This window comes from Saccostrea echinata, unplaced genomic scaffold (genome assembly GCF_033153115.1).
Source record: "Saccostrea echinata isolate AGI-Se365-2 ecotype Australia unplaced genomic scaffold, CSIRO_AGI_Sech_v1 ptg000032l, whole genome shotgun sequence".
Classification (NCBI taxonomy): Eukaryota; Metazoa; Mollusca; class Bivalvia; order Ostreida; family Ostreidae; genus Saccostrea; species Saccostrea echinata.
Window position 1 is genome coordinate 6,672,337 of NW_026889781.1, and position 10,058 is coordinate 6,682,394.

The window sequence follows — 10,058 nt, forward strand, 5'->3', positions numbered from 1 at the left end:
TTCTTCTACAGCTTTGGTCTGATTCCAAGAAGACTGCACTAAGACACATAATCCTGTACATCAGATTTTAGTTTTAGATAACAGTGTTGTCATGGTAACCAAAAAAAAAGGAAATTTTGGTCAATTTTTTCAAAGGCTACTCCTATTACAGTTTTTGACCAACTGCAATTTTGACACAAAAAGAGGCTAAATAAGGATATTTTTTTTATTTACTGTCATTACAAGTCCAAGTGCTACTGCCTAGCTACTTTTCTCTTCCTTTGTTAAATAAATACCAGTAGAGCTACAGTCTCGTCAGAGACTTCTGGTTCCTTATATGCTGAGGGGTATGTTTTTGTTGATGTTTATTGCTATAAATAGAAATGGAAACCTCTACTAGTACTGGTAATTCTGCATTTCAATTAATATTGACTAGTTCTTGTAAGTCACAATATGATTATGACAGAAAATCTGCTAATTTTCCACTTCTTACGTTTGAAATAGTGCAAGAACCTACATTTTCTAAATTATTTGAGATACTGTAAAATCATTAAATTTTGTGGGTGTTTTATGGCATAGAGAGACCCACAAATATATGTCCTCCACGAAATGTAAAATTCAAATATATAACAACTTTTAAACAATATAAAAGCTTTTCTTCATTCACAAAGAAAATCCCCTTTACCAACTAATTTTTTCTTCAAACCACGAAAAAATTACCCCACGAAAAATAGGTGATCTTTCACATGTTTACCCCTTTATCCCGTGGATATCACTCATTGGATATATTTTTTTTTTTGATATCCCACAGATATGATGTCACAATGGGTTTTAGTGTGAGAGTGGAGAAGTAAAATGAAGTAGATTCCTATATAAAAACAGTGTAAAACATTGATTGTGATGTATAAAACATAGGATAAAAAGAATCTTCCATGATTTGTGGTTGGATATGATTTTTATCCAACTCGTTGTGAGTTTTTTATCCCCTCGCCAAGGCTCGGGAGTAAAAAAACCACACAACTGGTTGGATAAAAATCATATTCAAGCACAAACCATGGGAGTACCTATATATACATTGCATATATTTTTAGTTTATTGTTACTGTAACAAGAGGCCCAAGATCCTTAACAGTCACCTGAGTATAATACAACAATTTAGAAGTTAAATACACTGACAGATGAAGCTTTGTTGCTCTAAAGCAAGAGAAGTAGGAAGATCAGGATCAACAAAATAATTAGTCTAGTATTCACTTAAGTTCTAATCTGTCCCCCACTTAATATTATCACCAAGCAGACTATTAACAAACTATTAGTGCTTCTGTACTATTTTTAAACCCATGTTAAGACCTCTAGCATTGACCTCTCTTATGGTCTTTGAAGAACTTTTAATAAGATAAGTTATTTTTGTCTCATTTTTATTTATCTATTACTTACAGGTCTGCCTGATTATTAAAACTAAGAAAGTACTTTTTGAATTATACGATAAACATTCTTGCATAATTATCTTATTCTATTAATCTTTCAAATACATTATTTACAGTGATTAATTATCAAAGGTGAATGGAAAAGGGGAATAACTTCTCTCAGTAGAATACAAATTAATAGAGTCTGTCCAGGACCAGAATGCTTAGACAAATTGTCCAGATGTTCAAAAATCTGGTAGAAATACGCTTACTTATATCATTTAAACTTTTACTCAGTTTGCTTTCGATATGCCCAGAAGCAGAGAAGAATTTCACAGGTACAATGCATTTTCAATACAGATTCAACAAAGCCTTACCCTAACACCAGAACCCAAGACCAAAGGTCAAGAAATTTACAAATTTGGAAGAGTTACCCTCATCATCATAACTATGGACTTCAAAGAATTAACACTTTTCCACTATATTATCAAAAGCCCCCCCCCCCTTCCTCGTTATGCCAGAGCCCCTGACCCTAGGACCACAAGATTTAAAAATTCTGTTCGAAGCTCCCATCTTCATCATAGCTAAGCAATTTATTTATTAGCTCAACACTAAGGAGCAGACAGGATTAGTTAATGATTAATTAATAGAATTAATGCATTTTCACTATATAATCAATAGAGCCCCCCTCCCCCCCCCCCCTCCTCAAGAACCCCAAAAACTGAGGCCATGTATTTAAAAATTTTGGAAGAGGCATCCTTGCCTATCATAATCATGCACTTAGTTTGTTTAAATAATCTCCAGTAGCAAAGAAGAAGATTTTCATAGAATCAATGCATTTTCACTATATAATCAATAGAGCCCCACCCTAACACCGGACCCCCTGACCCTGGGGCCATGAAATTCACAATTTTTAAAAAGGCATCCTTATGCATCATAACCATGCACTTAGTTTGTTTACATAATCTCCAGTAGCAGAGAAGAAGATTTTCAAAGAATCAATGCATTTTCACTATATAATCAATAGAGCCCCACCCTAACACCAGAACCCCTGACCCTGGGGCCATGAAATTCACAATTTTGGTTGAAGCACTCTTGCTCATCATAACTATGTACTTAGTTACTTTATTTAATACCCAGGAGCAGAGAAGAAGATTTTCAAAGAATTAATGCATTTTCACTATATAATCAATAGAGCCCCACCCTAACACCAGAACGCCTGACCCAGGGGCCATGGCTTTCACAATTCTGGAAGGGACCCACCTCCTCATCATAACTATGTACTTAGTTTCTCACCTTAATGCCCAGGAGCAGAGGAGAAGATTTTCAAAGAATTAATGCATTTTCACTATATAGTCGATAGAGCCCCGCCCTAACACCAGAACCCCTGACCCTGGGGCCATGAATTTCACAATTTTGAAAGAAGCACTCTTGCTCATCATAACTATGTACTTAGTTTGTTTACATAATCTCCAGTAGCAGAGAAGAAGATTTTCAAAGAATCAATGCATTTTCACTATATAATCAATAGAGCCCCACCCTAACACCAGAACCCCTGACCCTGGGGCCATGAATTTCACAATTTTGGAAGAGGCACTCTTGCTCATCAAAACTATGTACTTAGTTACCTTATTTAATACCCAGGAGCAGAGAAGAAGATTTTCAAAGAATCAATGCATTTTCACTATATAATCAATAGAGCCCCACCCTAACACCAGAACCCCTGACCCTGGGGCCATGAATTTCACAATTTTGGAAGAGGCACTCTTGCTCATCAAAACTATGTACTTAGTTACCTTATTTAATACCCAGGAGCAGAGAAGAAGATTTTCAAAGAAATAAGGCACTTTCACTATATGATCTATATAGCCCCACCCTGGGGCCAGAACCCCTGACCCTGGGGCCATGAATTTCACAATTTTGGTAGAGGGCTCAATGCTTATTACAATGATGCCAACAGTTTGACTGCTTGATGTCCAGGAGTAAAGAAGAAGATTTTTAAAGATTGCATTATTTTTGGTGGTTTTAGCCCCACCCCTCAGGCCCCAGGGGGGCAGGGACCATGAATTTCACAATTTTTGTTCCCCTTCACCGATAGATGCTATATGCCAAATTTGGTTGAAATTGGTTAAGCGATTTCAGAGAAGAAGCTAAAAATGTTCAAATGTTAACGCACGACGCACGCCGACGGACGAGAACGGATAGCAATAGGTCACCTGAGTGACTCAGGTGACCTAATAAAAAATGGAGACCCCATGCTCATTAATGTGTGAAGTGTTGTATGACCACATGTACTTGAAGATGGCATATTTTAGAGAGCAATGTTATTTTAAATATTTTTGTGAAGGTTGTAATTGGGGGAAAATTTCATTTTTTCTCATATGCTGAGACATATGTATTTTTAAGTATTTGGTGTTATAAATAGAAATGGAAATAATCTCCGCAGATTATTTTGCATTTCAGCTAATGCTCTCTTGTTCTTGTCAGTCATTACATTAATAATAGCTAGTCTGCAAATTGAGCATTCCTTATGTTAGAAATAGGGCAAAAATCTATATTTCCTTGATTATTTCCAATATGTCTATTTTTAGACATACACGTATGTTGCTATAAATAGAAATCGAAACCTCCGCTGATTATTGTGCATTTCAGTAAATGCTTTCCTGTTCTTGTCATTCACCTTTTGTCAATAACAGTTAATAAAAGTTAATCGGTAAAATGTCCATTCCTAGTGTTCGAAAATCTATATTCCCTTGATTTTTTGCAATTTGTCTATTTTTACACATGTGTTGCTATAAATAGAAATTGAAACCTCCACTGATTATTCTGCATTTCAGTTAATGCTCTCTTGTACTTGTCGGTCACCTGATGTCAATAACAGTAAATAGCAGTTAGTCTGCAAATTGTCCATCCCTAATGTGAGAAACAGTGCAAAATTCTACATTTTTTCAATAGTTATAAAACGTTTGTTACTATAAATAGAAATGGAAACCTCCGCTTATTATTCTGCATTTCAGTTAATGCTTTCTTGTACTTGTTGTTCCCCTTATGTTATTAACAGTTAATAGCAGTTTGTCTGCAAATTGTCCATCCCTAATGTGAGAAAATAGTGCAAAATTCTACATTTTCTTGATAATTTGTAGAATGTCTATTTTAAAACAATTGTTACTATAAATAGAAATGGAAACCTCCGCTTATTATTCTACATTTCAGTTAATGCTCTCCTGTACTTGTCAGTCACATTATGTCAGTTACAGTTAATGACAGTGAGTATGCAAATTGTTCATCTCTAATGTGAGAAATAGTGCAAAAATCTACATTTCGTCATTAATTTCCCATGTGTCTATTTTTAGACATTTGTACTATTTATAGAAATGAGAGCCTATCCTCAATAATGTGTGAGTTATTGTATTATCCCTTCTTCTAATTGATGAAATATTGGTGAGAGCAGTATGTTTATCACTTATGTTTTAGTGGAGCTTCTAAATGATAGAAAATAGTCATTTTTACACATATTATGAGACATGTCTATTTTACGGCATTTGAAGCTATAAATAGAAAACGGAACTCCCTTCAAATAATATGCATAGTAGTTATTGGTGTCCAGTTTCTGTCATTAACATATTGACTTTTACAGTATATTTCTTAAATACCTAACAATGGCATCTTAAACTCTGCCCAAATTTGATTTTTTAGATTTTTCTGAAATATGTCTATTTATAGATACATGTTACTAAAAATAGTATTGAGATCCCACTCCAATTTTTTCATGAGGTGACACTCTTAATTCTGAAGTATGAAAACACACATAAGATTTGAAAATTTTCCATAGACAACTTTTTTTATTTAACCTTAATGTTCTCAAAAAATACCAAATTTCCCATTTTACACATTTTCAGAAACTAGGTCATTTTACAGGACCTTTTTCTTAGAGTGGGAATAATTCTGGAATAACCGATTATATGCCCTGTATACCTTAAAAGTTGATGTTTTCTTATGATACAATGATTTATGTTTGAGTTTACTACATAAAGATAAAAATTCATTTACATTTCCTCAATTTTCATGTTTTCATTTGGTCAAAAAGGGCCAAACATGGCCAAATTCAATGGATCCGTCTCCATGGCAACCGGGTGCACGTGTGAAACTTCTAACACCATATTTGCTAGTTTTGTGCCAAGAGATGTCGTTTCCAAGCCCTATAGTAATTTTTTTGGTGCTTACAGAGAATGCATGTTAAGCATTTCAATGTGATTTAAGGTTTTCTGAAGTCTTAGAAACAGTCTTATAAATAGTTGATATTAGTAATTTAACATCCCCCCCCCCCCCGAAAAAATTATTAAACAAATTACATATTTAACGTAATCCAGTTTCCTTCCATCTACTAACAAATAGATTCAAGTGCACATTTGCATATTATGAAATTAGAAATGATTTATGGTGTTTTGCACCAGGTTCTTCCCGGATGATCGGATCTGGTTTAATAATCCTTTTTTTTTTAATGAAAATGTGTATTTTGCATAAAAATAGCATTTTCAAATAAAGAAATAACTATCAAAAAGAAAAAGTTTTTTTTTAGTTAAAATACAGTGTTTAACATCGGAATAATTTTTAAGTTTATTAGATTTTTATCAAATATGTCAACAACCAAAAAAAAAAAAAAAAAAAAAACACACACATAAAATATCGCCAACCCAGTCTACACATTTTACCAACATGGAAATCAACAATCGCCAAAAAAAAAAAAAAAAAAAAAATCTAAAATACTAAGTACTTATAGCACAATGGATAAAATATTAAATCAGAAAATTGAAACTGCCTACCAATTTTACTTGAAACCAAAAATCGTAAAGAAAATCTAAAATACCAAGTATTTAAATACAATTTTTACAGCGAAAACACATTAGCCTAAAAAAAGAGTCTGAAAATTTTAAATCAGAAATTTGAAAAATCTCGAATAGTCCCGGCTTTTAATTTGCCACGGCCCGGGTTTCCTATTTTCAAACACTCTTTAAACTGGAACTCCGCGCATTTTTTAAAAATGTTTTTGCAAGAGGACCAGTTTAGATGATGATAAAGAAGTTACCACTGCATAACATAAAACGACTAATGCATAAAAAGAATTGACCACATCATATAACAAATTAACAACATCATATAATTAATTAACCACCTCATATAAAGATGTTACCACTGCAAAGTATGATTTTAGGAATATATATAATAATTTTATTATATAATATAATGATCTTAGTACTGCACATGATAGATTTTTCACTTCATGTAAAGGTGTCGCACTGAATGAAATTAACTTGGCACTCCACATGCAGCGGGTTTCATACAATGTAATGATTGCTTTATCACACAAATATGTTTGTACTGTATATATTCAATTCATCACATTACAGAAAGATATCAGTAATGTATATAATGGAAAAACCACTGCATATAAGGATTTTACAGCATAATGTAACGGTACTATCACTTCATTACATTATTTAACCACTACATATAATGACATTGCCACTGAATATAATGATAAAACCACTGCATATAATAAAGTTTTCATTGAATATAATGATTCTACCACTATATATAATGACTTCACCACTTCACATAAAGGTTATACCACCTCATATAAAATGAAAATGACCTTCAGGCAGCTATGGCGTTCCATACATAAAACTCACGTTTAAAATGAATGTCAACCTTGATAAAAATGTGACAACCCTTATATTTTTTCGATTTGCTTTTATTAACTTTTGATATATTTCTAAATAATATTAAGAAAAAAGTTAACAAAAAGTCTGACTGTACAGACAAGTATTCCAAACCTGATGTTTAAAAAAAAAAAAAAACTTGAGTTTCTGATTGACAATCTTTAAAGGTTTCGTTTTTTTTTTCTTTTTTTTTTTTCTTTTTTTTTCTTTTCTTTTTTTTTTTGTCTTTCATCATCATATTGAAATTTTCAGGGAACAACCTTCTCCACGATATAAATAAACCTATGCATTTTTCATATGAAACAATTGCATTCAAAACTTTTCCATGAAAAGAAGAAATCTCTTGCTGTTTCCTTCAAGTCGACATTGTGATGTCACAACGCCGTTTTTCAATTGACAATACTCCATTTACATTCCTACCCTGAACTGATATATATTCTTCTGAACTAGAAATAAAAGACACCGCAGGTCTGCAGTGATGACTTCTTCCCCCCCCCCCCCCCCTTATATCAATACAATATACGATTATCATCTGCATATGAAGTTTATGTCTCAATAAATTCTATACACCCGTCCTACCCCCAGGGGTCATGATTTGAACAATTTAGAATCTACACTACCCCAGAATGCATCCACATAAGATTCAATTTTTCTGGCCCAGTGGTTCTTGAGAAGAAGATTTTTACTACATTTTTCAATGTAAAACTTGAATTCCCTGTTAATTGAAAATCATTTTTTTAACACAATAACATCAAAACACACGACTTTCCTACGTCTCATAAAATTATTCCGCACGATGGATTGGCAAATATACTTTTTGATATCATAGACCAAAAAAAAAAAAATCACTATGATTCTACAAAAATGTTCTCTGATGGTGGCATTAAAAGGTTGCTGGAGTTCCTCATTAGTAACATTTTTTCTTAGTCCTTGGATACCAGGTTTTCCAACAAACAACTAGAATTCGTATAAACGCTTTCTGTGCTCTTTTATAAGCTGACTAGGTTTTTATTTTTGTATGACAAAGAATTTCTTGCTTCTATACTTCTATATAAGAAGAGAACACTCGTTGTGGCCTTCAACTAGACATTCAGCTTTACAGGCGACGTTCTATTAATTGACAAAAGTTACTTCCATTCGGGTGTCGACCTGATATATTATTTTAAAGGTGTAATAAAAAAAAAATACCCGATTTTCTTCTACATCTGCTTTATATTATAATGCTTTATTGATTACTGAGATTAGGGAAATTAACAACTAACTTGAATGAAAGACTTCAATTTTTCCATCGTCAACTTTCCTTATTCACGCATTCCGCTATCACCTGCATATGGTTTTTACGTCGCCAAACTTATTCGGATCTCAAAAAGTATGCTCTGTTTTGGATTTCTTTTTTAATCTAAGGCAGGCTACTAGAAGATATATTACTGTAACTGGGATTTCATCAACCTCGTTTAAAATCAACATTTCTTAAATGATTTGGCCGTTATAACGACCTTTATTACAAAAACAACTTATGATGAAGTCTTACTACAAATGTATTAAATGAACATAAGCTGTATTTTCTTTAGGCACCTTTCGCGGAAAACAACTTCTGCTTATTCAAGTACAACGCTAAATGAATTGCACTTGTATATATAAATAGGAAAAAGATAAACGTGTTACATCAAATCTTCGCTAACATTATTCAAAAATCAATTTCCGTCAATTATCGTACAAGCTATATATAATACATTTACAGTAATTTGGCTGACTGTTTTTTTTTTTTTTTATATCTCTATTGTTAGTACCCTTTTTATATTCAATATGACTACAAGATGTTCCATCTAACTGATGAATACATATGGCTCATGGCTAGTGTGACCCGTCAACAACGGGTGATAACTCCTCATAAGCACATCATCTCACCTATTGAGTTTTTCTTCTTATCTCAGATAAAATGACCCAAGATCACAATTAAATCAAAATTTTACATAAGTTTATTTCTTAACACCCTAACAGGGATAAAATATTCTTAAATTTAATTTTGGCACGGTACTTACATGAATTGCAAAATAGCAATTTGTGACAGAATGCGCAAAGAAACCAGTAAATAAATTAAAAATATACACAGTTTATCTGAGTCACTAGTGAAATTTTAAACTGGTATTTATTACTTTGCAATTATAAAAAAAAATAAATTAATGAAAGCAAAAGCTCATCAATGGATATAAATTAAACAAACAAATTCATTCAAAACATAATATCGCATTGCAAGGTCGGTTTTGACTTTTTTTGTAAAATATGAACTTTAGTACGGCCAAATTATATAAAAGATTCCCTAGGGTTTGTACTGATTTTGCGTTATGACATCACTTGTTTTTGTTGACCAAGTGATTTGAATTTATTTTCTTTTTTTTAAATAGAGCACGTGAATTTCTTTGGCGCAGCCGATTGACGTAATAATTATTTATTTTTTGTTACATAATTAAACTCATCGTATCGTTATGTACCCAAATTACGCTTGTAAATTCATTATATGATTTTTGTTTAAAATTTTTCAAGAGAAGTTGAATTTGCCAACACATTTGAATGTATTCTCCATTTAAATTTATCAATTATGATAAAATGAAGCAATTTTCACTTTTTAAGCAAAATTCAATTTAAAAAAAAAACTTCTCAAATTAATCCCCATTTATCTTTTGCACCAAACTCTTTTTGATCATGCATAATGGATCCTACTTTTTATCACATGTATAAAACAGGAAGCTTTTCAAAAGTATAGTTTTGTATGCATTTGGGACACATTAAACACATTAAATGTAAATAAGGGGGAAAAAGAGATATTTTACACATTCGGAAATGTAAAAATTAGAATGATTGATTGTATTTTGTTTTACGTCCTGTTCGAGAATTTTTCACTCATTTAAAGACGTCATCATATACCAGTGAAGGCCTGTCTTCGGGATTTGAGTCCA